This window comes from Pleurodeles waltl, chromosome 3_1 (assembly GCF_031143425.1).
Source record: "Pleurodeles waltl isolate 20211129_DDA chromosome 3_1, aPleWal1.hap1.20221129, whole genome shotgun sequence".
In the NCBI taxonomy this organism is placed as follows: domain Eukaryota; kingdom Metazoa; phylum Chordata; class Amphibia; order Caudata; family Salamandridae; genus Pleurodeles; species Pleurodeles waltl.
In genome coordinates this window covers 71,616,461-71,625,067 of record NC_090440.1, presented here as the reverse complement: position 1 = coordinate 71,625,067, position 8,607 = coordinate 71,616,461, and positions in this window count along the sequence as shown.

The following is an 8,607-nucleotide window of genomic DNA, read 5'->3' as shown; positions in this document are numbered from 1 at the left end:
TATTTTAAATGTAGTATTTGTGTTTAGTTGTAGCAACAAAGACTGATTGATAGATTGATGTTACTGGTTTTAGCAAACTCGAACACATGAAAGGCTGTACCAGAATTTGAGTTGTATGATGAGCAGGTTGCACAAAGACTTCAACAGAAACACCAAAACCTCCTCAGTAATGGCTTTGGCTTAAAAGAGCAGTACTCAACACAATAAGACTATTGGCTGATGAGAAAAATCATCTTTCTGATGCAGTTTGCGTTTGCTCTTGGGCAGCATTGTAAACTGAGCAGCAGAAGAAGCGGTTCCCTGCCATTGCAGGAGGACTCTAAGAGCTAGGTGACTTATTTGGGCACGACCTAAGAAGGGCAGTGGTAATAGAAATAGAGGATGTGCTAGCCCTTGCATGCCCTGCTACTCCTGTGTTAGAAATGGGGTTACTGGTTGACTCGGGTGGGAGCCCTGGTGAAGCAGCAAAAATAATCCTCGTCAGCAAACCCCAAAATTAACCTGTGCACAACTTCCTGGTAGCTTGGCACAGAGCAGTCAGACCTAACTCAGAGGTAATGTGTCAAGTTTTGTGCAACACTTCAAACAGTAAAACAGTGAAAACACCACACAAAAAGGATCTCACACCAGGTTAGAAAAATAGAACTTAATTTACTAAATAAACCAAGATCGAAATGACAAAAATCCAATCAGTAGAACCTGAGTTATGAATTTTTAAAGAAGAAACTGTAAGATAGCACTTAAAAGCAGAAAGCACGAATCGGGGATATCTGGTCGCACCAGACTGGGGCAAAGTTACAAGTTCAGGCTGACTGCGAAGTAGCCCGAGCTGGCTATAGGGATCCAGTCAGCCTGCTGAACAAAGTACCTTAAATCCTGGTTAAGGAGCGTTGTGTGGATCTGAGGCAATGATGCATAGGGCAGCCAAGGCGATGCATTGGTTCAGTGATGCTGTGAGGCTTCAGTGTGAGTTCCTGCTTCGTCAGCATTGAAGATCTCGTTGACAATATGGAGGCTAGTGTCGGGGATGTGTTGCACAGCCGAGGCAAAGCGTCAGTTCTGATGTGCGATGAGGTTGTGATACTGAGCTTCGGCATTGTCATCATGAGCTGCCGTCGATGAGAGATGCAAGGATGTGCTGTTGAAGGAGTCGTGCAGTTGCGGTTCAGAAGGCAATGCGTTGAACCCAAGAAGAGGAGATGCGGCAGCGATGTGAATCTTTGCCTGGGCCCAATCGACGCAGCAGCAGTGATGTGTTGGTTCTGTTCCGAGATGCACCTCTCAGCAGAGGGGATGCTTCAGTTCTGCTTGGAGACGGATCGCTCAGTGGAGGGGATGTGTCAGTTCCACTGGTAAGCACCTCAGGCCCACTTCCAAGGGCCAGGACTGGGGTGGCACCACTTGCAGGGAAGACTCACAGATGGCAGAGTCCAGGTTCAAGGTCATTAGAAGCTTGTTCTGTCCCTGAGGCTTCAGATCAGGAGGCCAGCCAACTAGCCCTTGGAGTACCTCTGGGCTCAAGAGAGGCTGGTCCAGTCCTTCTCATCCAGGCAAAAGGGCATCAGGCAGCCGGTTAGCACAGCAAAACATGAGTCCAGCAAAACAGCAGTCCAGCAGAGTGGCAGTCCTTCAGTAGCACAAAAATCCTTCTATAAACAGGTCCATCAGTGTACTGGAGTGGAGTGTCTGAGGTCCAGTATTTATACTTTAGTACCCTAGTTCTAGAAGGTGGGAGAAGCTTTGAGATTGTGACTGTGAAGTAATTTCTTCCATCCCCTGCTATGGCTCCAGGATGGCTGGAGTGACAATACAGGATAATTAGGCCCTTTGCATGTGGACAGGACACAGCCCACTCAGGTGTAAGTGAGGCTGTGCCCAGCGTCTCCCTCCTGCCCTGCCCTCGATGGCCCATCAAGTCACACCTAAGCTTCCATTGTATGGAGCTCTCTAGGAGGAATACACAAAGCCCCACTGGCAACTACACCCAGTCATGTGACCAGAGGCAGGCTGCAGGTGCCAAATGGCTAAGACAAGAAAATGTCTGCTATCTAAAAGTGGCCTTTTCAGAATTGCAATTTAAAATCTGACTTCATCATAAGTTAGGATTTTAAATTGTAATTACAGAAACACCAAACTTGAAGGTTTTATCTTTTCCCATTTGTAAGTTACAGTTTTAAAATGTAATAAGGCAACTCCAATATTATCCAATGAGAGAGATAGACCTTGCAGTAGTGAAAAACAAATGTAAGAGTTTTTAACTAGCAGGGCATGTAAAACCTAACAGTGCATGTCCTACCTTTTAGTTACACTGCACCCTGGCCTTTGGGATGTCCATGGCCTACCCTAGAGGTGACTTAGGTGTATAAAAATCAAAGGTTTGGATCTGGCAACAAGTTTATTTTGTGAGGTTGGAATGGCAGATTAAAGCTGCATACAAAGGTTTTTCAGTGGCAGGCCCGAGACATGTTTCAAGGGCTACTTTTGAGCCAAGGCCCGGCCTTTGGGGCTGAGGGCCCACCCCCTCCCACCTTTTGCCCCTCAAGAAGCATGTCTGTCAGGCTGAGCAAAGGTCACTCTCACAGACACTCTTCATTTTCAGGTCAGGCAGCCAGAAGCTAGACATGTGCTGTTTACGCAGCCTCCCTGCTGCCTGAGCTGAACTTCGCTGGGCTGAAGAAGTCACAGCCGTGTGGACATGACCTCTTCAGCCTAGCAAAGGTGCTTTGAGGCCCTCCCCCTCATGGCGAGGGGAAACGTCACTGATTGCTTCAGACCTGGGATCTTCAGTTTTAAGCCCTGAAGCGCCCGGGGCTGAGTGTCAATCACTGACACCTTGTCACAGAGTGGGGTGGGGTCAGCGTAGAAAAGGTGCCCCGTAGCCCTCCCCACTCTTGACGAGAGGGAACGTCACTGATTGCTTCAGACCTGGCTGTTTGAGTTTTAAGCCCTGAAGTGCCCAGGGCCGAGTGTCAATCAGTGACACCTCATCACAGAGTGGAGTAAGGTCGGCCGTCTCACTGACCCCATCCCACTCTGTGACAAACTGGGACTGCTGCCTTCCCTCACTGGCTGACCTTAGGTTAGCCATTGAGGGAAGGCAGCAGTCCCAACCCTCCTAGAAGGTAAGTGTGTGTTTGAACATTTGATAATGAGCGTTGTGAATGGACGGGTGTGTGGGCGTGTGTGTGAATGAATGAGTGTGAGTGTACATGTGTACTTGTGTGTCCTGCCCGCCCCTTCCTCCTAAAATTACCGTCTGCCACTGCTACTTAAGTGGATGCCAGAATCGGTGCTATGGGCCCACTAGTAGCATTTAATTTACAAGCCTTGGGCCCATGTAGTTCACCTTACTAAGGACTTATACGTCAATTGAATATGCCAACTGGGGAGGTTAAGCCAATAGTACCATGCTTTAGGGAGAGAACACAAGCACTTTAGCAGTGGTAAAGTGCACAGAGTCCTAAAGCCAGCAAAAACTGTTTCAGAAAAGTGGAGGAGTTAAGGCAAAAAGTTTGTAGATGATCCTACACAAAGAGCGAGATCCAGCACCCTGACACTGCCCTTGTTGCCCCTCTCTCAGGGCCCGCGAAGGCTGCAGGACCAAGTTATACACAGACACAGGGCTCTCAGGAGACCTGTTTGTCATCTGCAGTCTTCACCCCCTGTCCGTCATTAAGATTATTAGCATCAAATAGGGGGCAGTGAAGGGTGGCATATGGGTAAACCTATGATGCCTTTGGGGTGGCAAAGGCTTTTGCGCAGGATGATTGCAGCATCGAACAGGGTGAGACCCGTTCAACGTCCCCTTTAATGAACGAACACGCTGTGTCTCTGTTGGTTGTTTACAATAACATCACAACAGAAGGTGCGGCGCTAATGCCTGCTGGACCTTTCAGTCAGAAGCCGAGGGCCACCGGGTAATCCCATCCAAACCACTTCATCCGCGTCAGAATCAATCTGTGTCCCCGGGACGTGGCTTTTAGGAAGAGCGCGAGGCCTAATCCGGGCACTTCAGCTGCATCTGCTGCTCTGCCTGGAGATGTGACGTACCGAGGGAGGCACTGGCCCCACCGGAGGCGAGTCAAGTGGGCTCCCCTGTCCCTGGTGGGGGCATCAGTGGGGTCAAGCACGCCCCTCTTGCCAGTGGCTTGCATCTTGACATCTGATATTAAGAAGCAAAACCGGGACAGACCCCACTCAACCAACACGCGCGCGCACGCACACACACACATACACATATTTAAAATTAAGGAAGGCTTCAGTACACTGGAACAGTCCTCTAAAAACTAGGGGTGTGCGAAGAATTCCGCTCCGCCTGCGGAGTTTTCCCCGCTCCACGCGGAGTTCTGAAAAACTCTGCGAAGTGGTGCAGAGCGGAGCTTTTTTTCTCTCCCTCACCAGCTCCACATGATGCCGTTCGCACTGATTTTACAGTGTGGGAGATACTCCTGCGCTGAAAATCAGTGCGAACAGCACGTCTTACCCAAAGTCCTGCGTTCGCGGAACTCCACGTAGCGTTGCAGAGTTTCTTCGGCACTATGTGGAGTTCCACATAGCAGAACTCTGAGAACGTCCGGGGAAATCTGCTCACCCTAATGTGAAATTATAATTTCCCAATTGGATGAATTCACATAAAAAGCATGAAAGCAGATTTCTGAACTCTGGGTCCTCGCCAAGCAGGTGACTCCATATATGATTACTAATTTTACCATTTTATACTCACCACCTACTGTTTCTTCTCTGCCCCCTCACTCCCTTGCATGATTGCTCTCCAGCTTTACTCCTGCTTTCCCAGAACCACTCTTGACTTTGACAACACTCAACATCAAACTGTGCATTTTAGACAAATCACTGCACATACATCCAACGCAGGACAGATACAGCACCTAGTTGGGTAGCGCCGTGCGCAGAACACAGATCTCCACCAACCAAGCGCTATCGAACAACAGAACAGATTACAGATTAAAAACAGAACTCCCAGCAGCCAAACCCACACAGCCTATATATATTGTAGCTAGTTAATATATATATATATATATATATATATATATATATATATATATATATATATATATATGCCATTAACTAGCTACAAGGCAGCTAACAATTCTCGCTGTTAGCAATTGCTTGACACACAAGCATTCTTGCCATGCAATGGGCGCGAATGCCATGGCTGCAGATGCATATGTGACTCGGTACCGTGCTCATCAAACACCAAGAGTAAGCATGTATAATTTATCGAAGTTGGTAATTCAGTGAGTTGATGCATCCCTGTGCTCGGTACATGCTGAACGTTGGGGTCTTTTGTTAAAATATAGGCACACCGGGTAAATAACGAGTCCCATGAACCTTGTGGGATAGAAGATTGCAGCTACTTTTCTTATCTGACATGTTGTGACTTTGTGGTTTTTGAGAATGTTTGAAATTGCTGCATTAGAGTGTAGCATCCAGCTGTAAAGGTGCATTGTGGATGGGAGAGGAAGGGAGAGAGCGAGAGATATCACACCTAACACAGGGGTCTCACTCACAAGGGTCACACACACAAGGGTCTCACACAAGGGTCGTGAGTCAGATGCAGAAAAGTTTATTGATGGAGCCTGGAGCAGCTTCCAGATCGGATGCTGAATGATTGTAACAACAAAGGCTGTGCCCAGACGAGGGATGCATAAGGTGAGACTCCCATTGCCTGGATCTAAGGCAGGAGTCAAGATGTTCCGTGGCCTAGACCACGTAATGTTTTGATGCTCCCTCGTCTGTTAATCTGCCCGCATTTGCTGCTTGTAGGTCCAGTCCAGTCCCACCTTTCTGATGGCGCCCCTTAAATCTGCCAGACTTGTCCAGCTGCACAACCAAAACTGTGGGGAGTTTAAAGAGTGCGCAGGTAGGTGTTAGAAGATCCCAAAAGACGCTGCTGGAACCTTGTGGGCCAAGCTTCTACTTAAAAGGATCAGAGTGTTCAAGCGGCCAAAGCAACAACCCCTCCAGGTATAAAGAAACATTGAAGTTCTACAACGAGGAATTCAACAGCAGTTTCTATGACTTCACAAACTTTCAAAAGAAGTTCAAGCTCCTGATGCTGCTGGGAGAAATCCCAGGCCTGGCAGAGAAATCAGAAGAGTACCTGTCAGCCAGAGAAGCAGAAGAGGACCTGTCAGCCAGAGAAGCAGAAGAGGACCGGTCAGCAAGATAAGCAGAAGAGGACCTGTCAGCCAGAGAAGCAGAAGAGGACCTGTCATCAAGATAAGCAGAAGAGGACCTGTCAGCCAGAGAAGCAGAAGAGGACCTGTCAGCGAGATAAGCAGAAGAGGACCTGTCAGCCAGAGAAGCAGAAGAGGACCTGTCAGCGAGATAAGCAGAAGAGGACCTGTCAGCCAGAGAAGCAGAAGAGAACCTGTCAGCCAGAGAAGCAGAAGAGGACCTGTCAGCAAGATAAGCAGAAGAGGACCTGTCAGCCAGAGAAGCAGAAGAGGGCCTGTCAGCCAGAGAAGCAGAAGAGGACCTGTCAGCCAGAGAAGCAGAAGAGGACCTGTCAGCCAGAGAAGCAGGAGAGGACCTGTCAGCCAGAGAAGCAGAAGAGGACCTGCCAGCGAGATAAGCAGAAGAGGACCTGTCAGCCAGAGAAGCAGAAGAGGACCTGTCAGCTATATAAGCAGAAGAGGACCTGTCAGCGAGATAAGCAGAAGAGGACCTGTCAGCCAGAGAAGCAGAAGAGGACCTGTCAGCCAGAGAAGCAGAAGAGGACCTGTCAGCGAGATAAGCAGAAGAGGACCTGTCAGCCAGAGAAGCAGAAGAGGACCTGTCAGCCAGAGAAGCAGAAGAGGACCTGTCAGCGAGATAAGCAGAAGAGGAACTGTCAGCCAGAGAAGCAGAAGAGAACCTGTCAGCCAGAGAAGCAGAAGAGGACCTGTCAGCAAGATAAGCAGAAGAGGACCTGTCAGCCAGAGAAGCAGAAGAGGGCCTGTCAGCCAGAGAAGCAGAAGAGGACCTGTCAGCCAGAGAAGCAGAAGAGGACCTGTCAGCGAGATAAGCAGAAGAGGACCTGTCAGCCAGAGAAGCAGAAGAGGACCTGTCAGCTATATAAGCAGAAGAGGACCTGTCAGCGAGATAAGCAGAAGAGGACCTGTCAGCCAGAGAAGCAGAAGAGGACCTGTCAGCGAGATAAGCAGAAGAGGACCTGTCAGCGAGATAAGCAGAAGAGGACCTGTCAGCCAGAGAAGCAGAAGAGGACCTGTCAGCTATATAAGCAGAAGAGGACCTGTCAGCAAGATAAGCAGAAGAGGACCTGTCAGCCAGAGAAGCAGAAGAGGACCTGTCAGCTATATAAGCAGAAGAGGACCTGTCAGCGAGATAAGCAGAAGAGGACCTGTCAGCCAGAGAAGCAGAAGAGGACCTGTCAGCCAGAGAAGCAGAAGAGGACCTGTCAGCTATATAAGCAGAAGAGGACCTGTCAGCAAGATAAGCAGAAGAGGACCTGTCAGCCAGAGAAGCAGAAGAGGACCTGTCAGCCAGAGAAGCAGAAGAGGACCTGTCAGCCAGAGAAGCAGAAGAGGACCTGTCAGCAAGATAAGCAGAAGAGGACCTGTCAGCCAGAGAAGCAGAAGAGGACCTGTCAGCAAGATAAGCAGAAGAGGACCTGTCAGCCAGAGAAGCAGAAGATGAAGAGGACCTGTCAGCCAGAGAAGCAGAAGAGGACCTGTCAGCAAGATAAGCAGAAGAGGACCTGTCAGCCAGAGAAGCAGAAGAGGACCTGTCAGCGAGATAAGCAGAAGAGGACCTGTCAGCAAGATAAGCAGAAGAGGACCTGTCAGCCGGAGAAGCAGAAGAGGACCTGTCAGCAAGATAAGCAGAAGAGGACCTGTCAGCCAGAGAAGCAGAAGAGGACCTGTCAGCAAGATAAGCAGAAGAGGACCTGTCAGCCAGAGAAGCAGAAGATGAAGAGGACCTGTCAGCCAGAGAAGCAGAAGAGGACCTGTCAGCAAGATAAGCAGAAGAGGACCTGTCAGCCAGAGAAGCAGAAGAGGACCTGTCAGCGAGATAAGCAGAAGAGGACCTGTCAGCAAGATAAGCAGAAGAGGACCTGTCAGCCAGAGAAGCAGAAGAGGAAGAGGACCTGTCAGCCAGAGAAGCAGAAGAGGACCTGTCAGCAAGATAAGCAGAAGAGGACCTGTCAGCCAGAGAAGCAGAAGAGGACCTGTCAGCCAGAGACACCTTTAGGAACATGAAAATCCTTAAACGAACTCTTGCAACACCTAAGACCCTGTAAAGTTTTGGCAACATCTCTGCAGCCATAGTTCATGCCAAAACATGATTGTATATTATTGTATTGTAGTACATGTTGTGAAACAAACAAAAGGGAACAGGAGAGAGCAAGACTGCATGATGATGTTGTGAGGAAGCTTGCTTCACGCCTCGTTGAGCATCAAGTGTAAGCGATGCACTGGAGTGGTCCTTGCGAACTGGATGCCAGAAACAGCTGAAGTATGGGGCTGATTAATCTGAGCTGCTTTGTGAAGGTGGCCTGTTGAGAAGGTGGTACTGGAGGAGATAATTGCCAATCAGTGATTGACTCTGGGTCATAGAGTGCAATGAAGGACAAGGAAGGGCAAC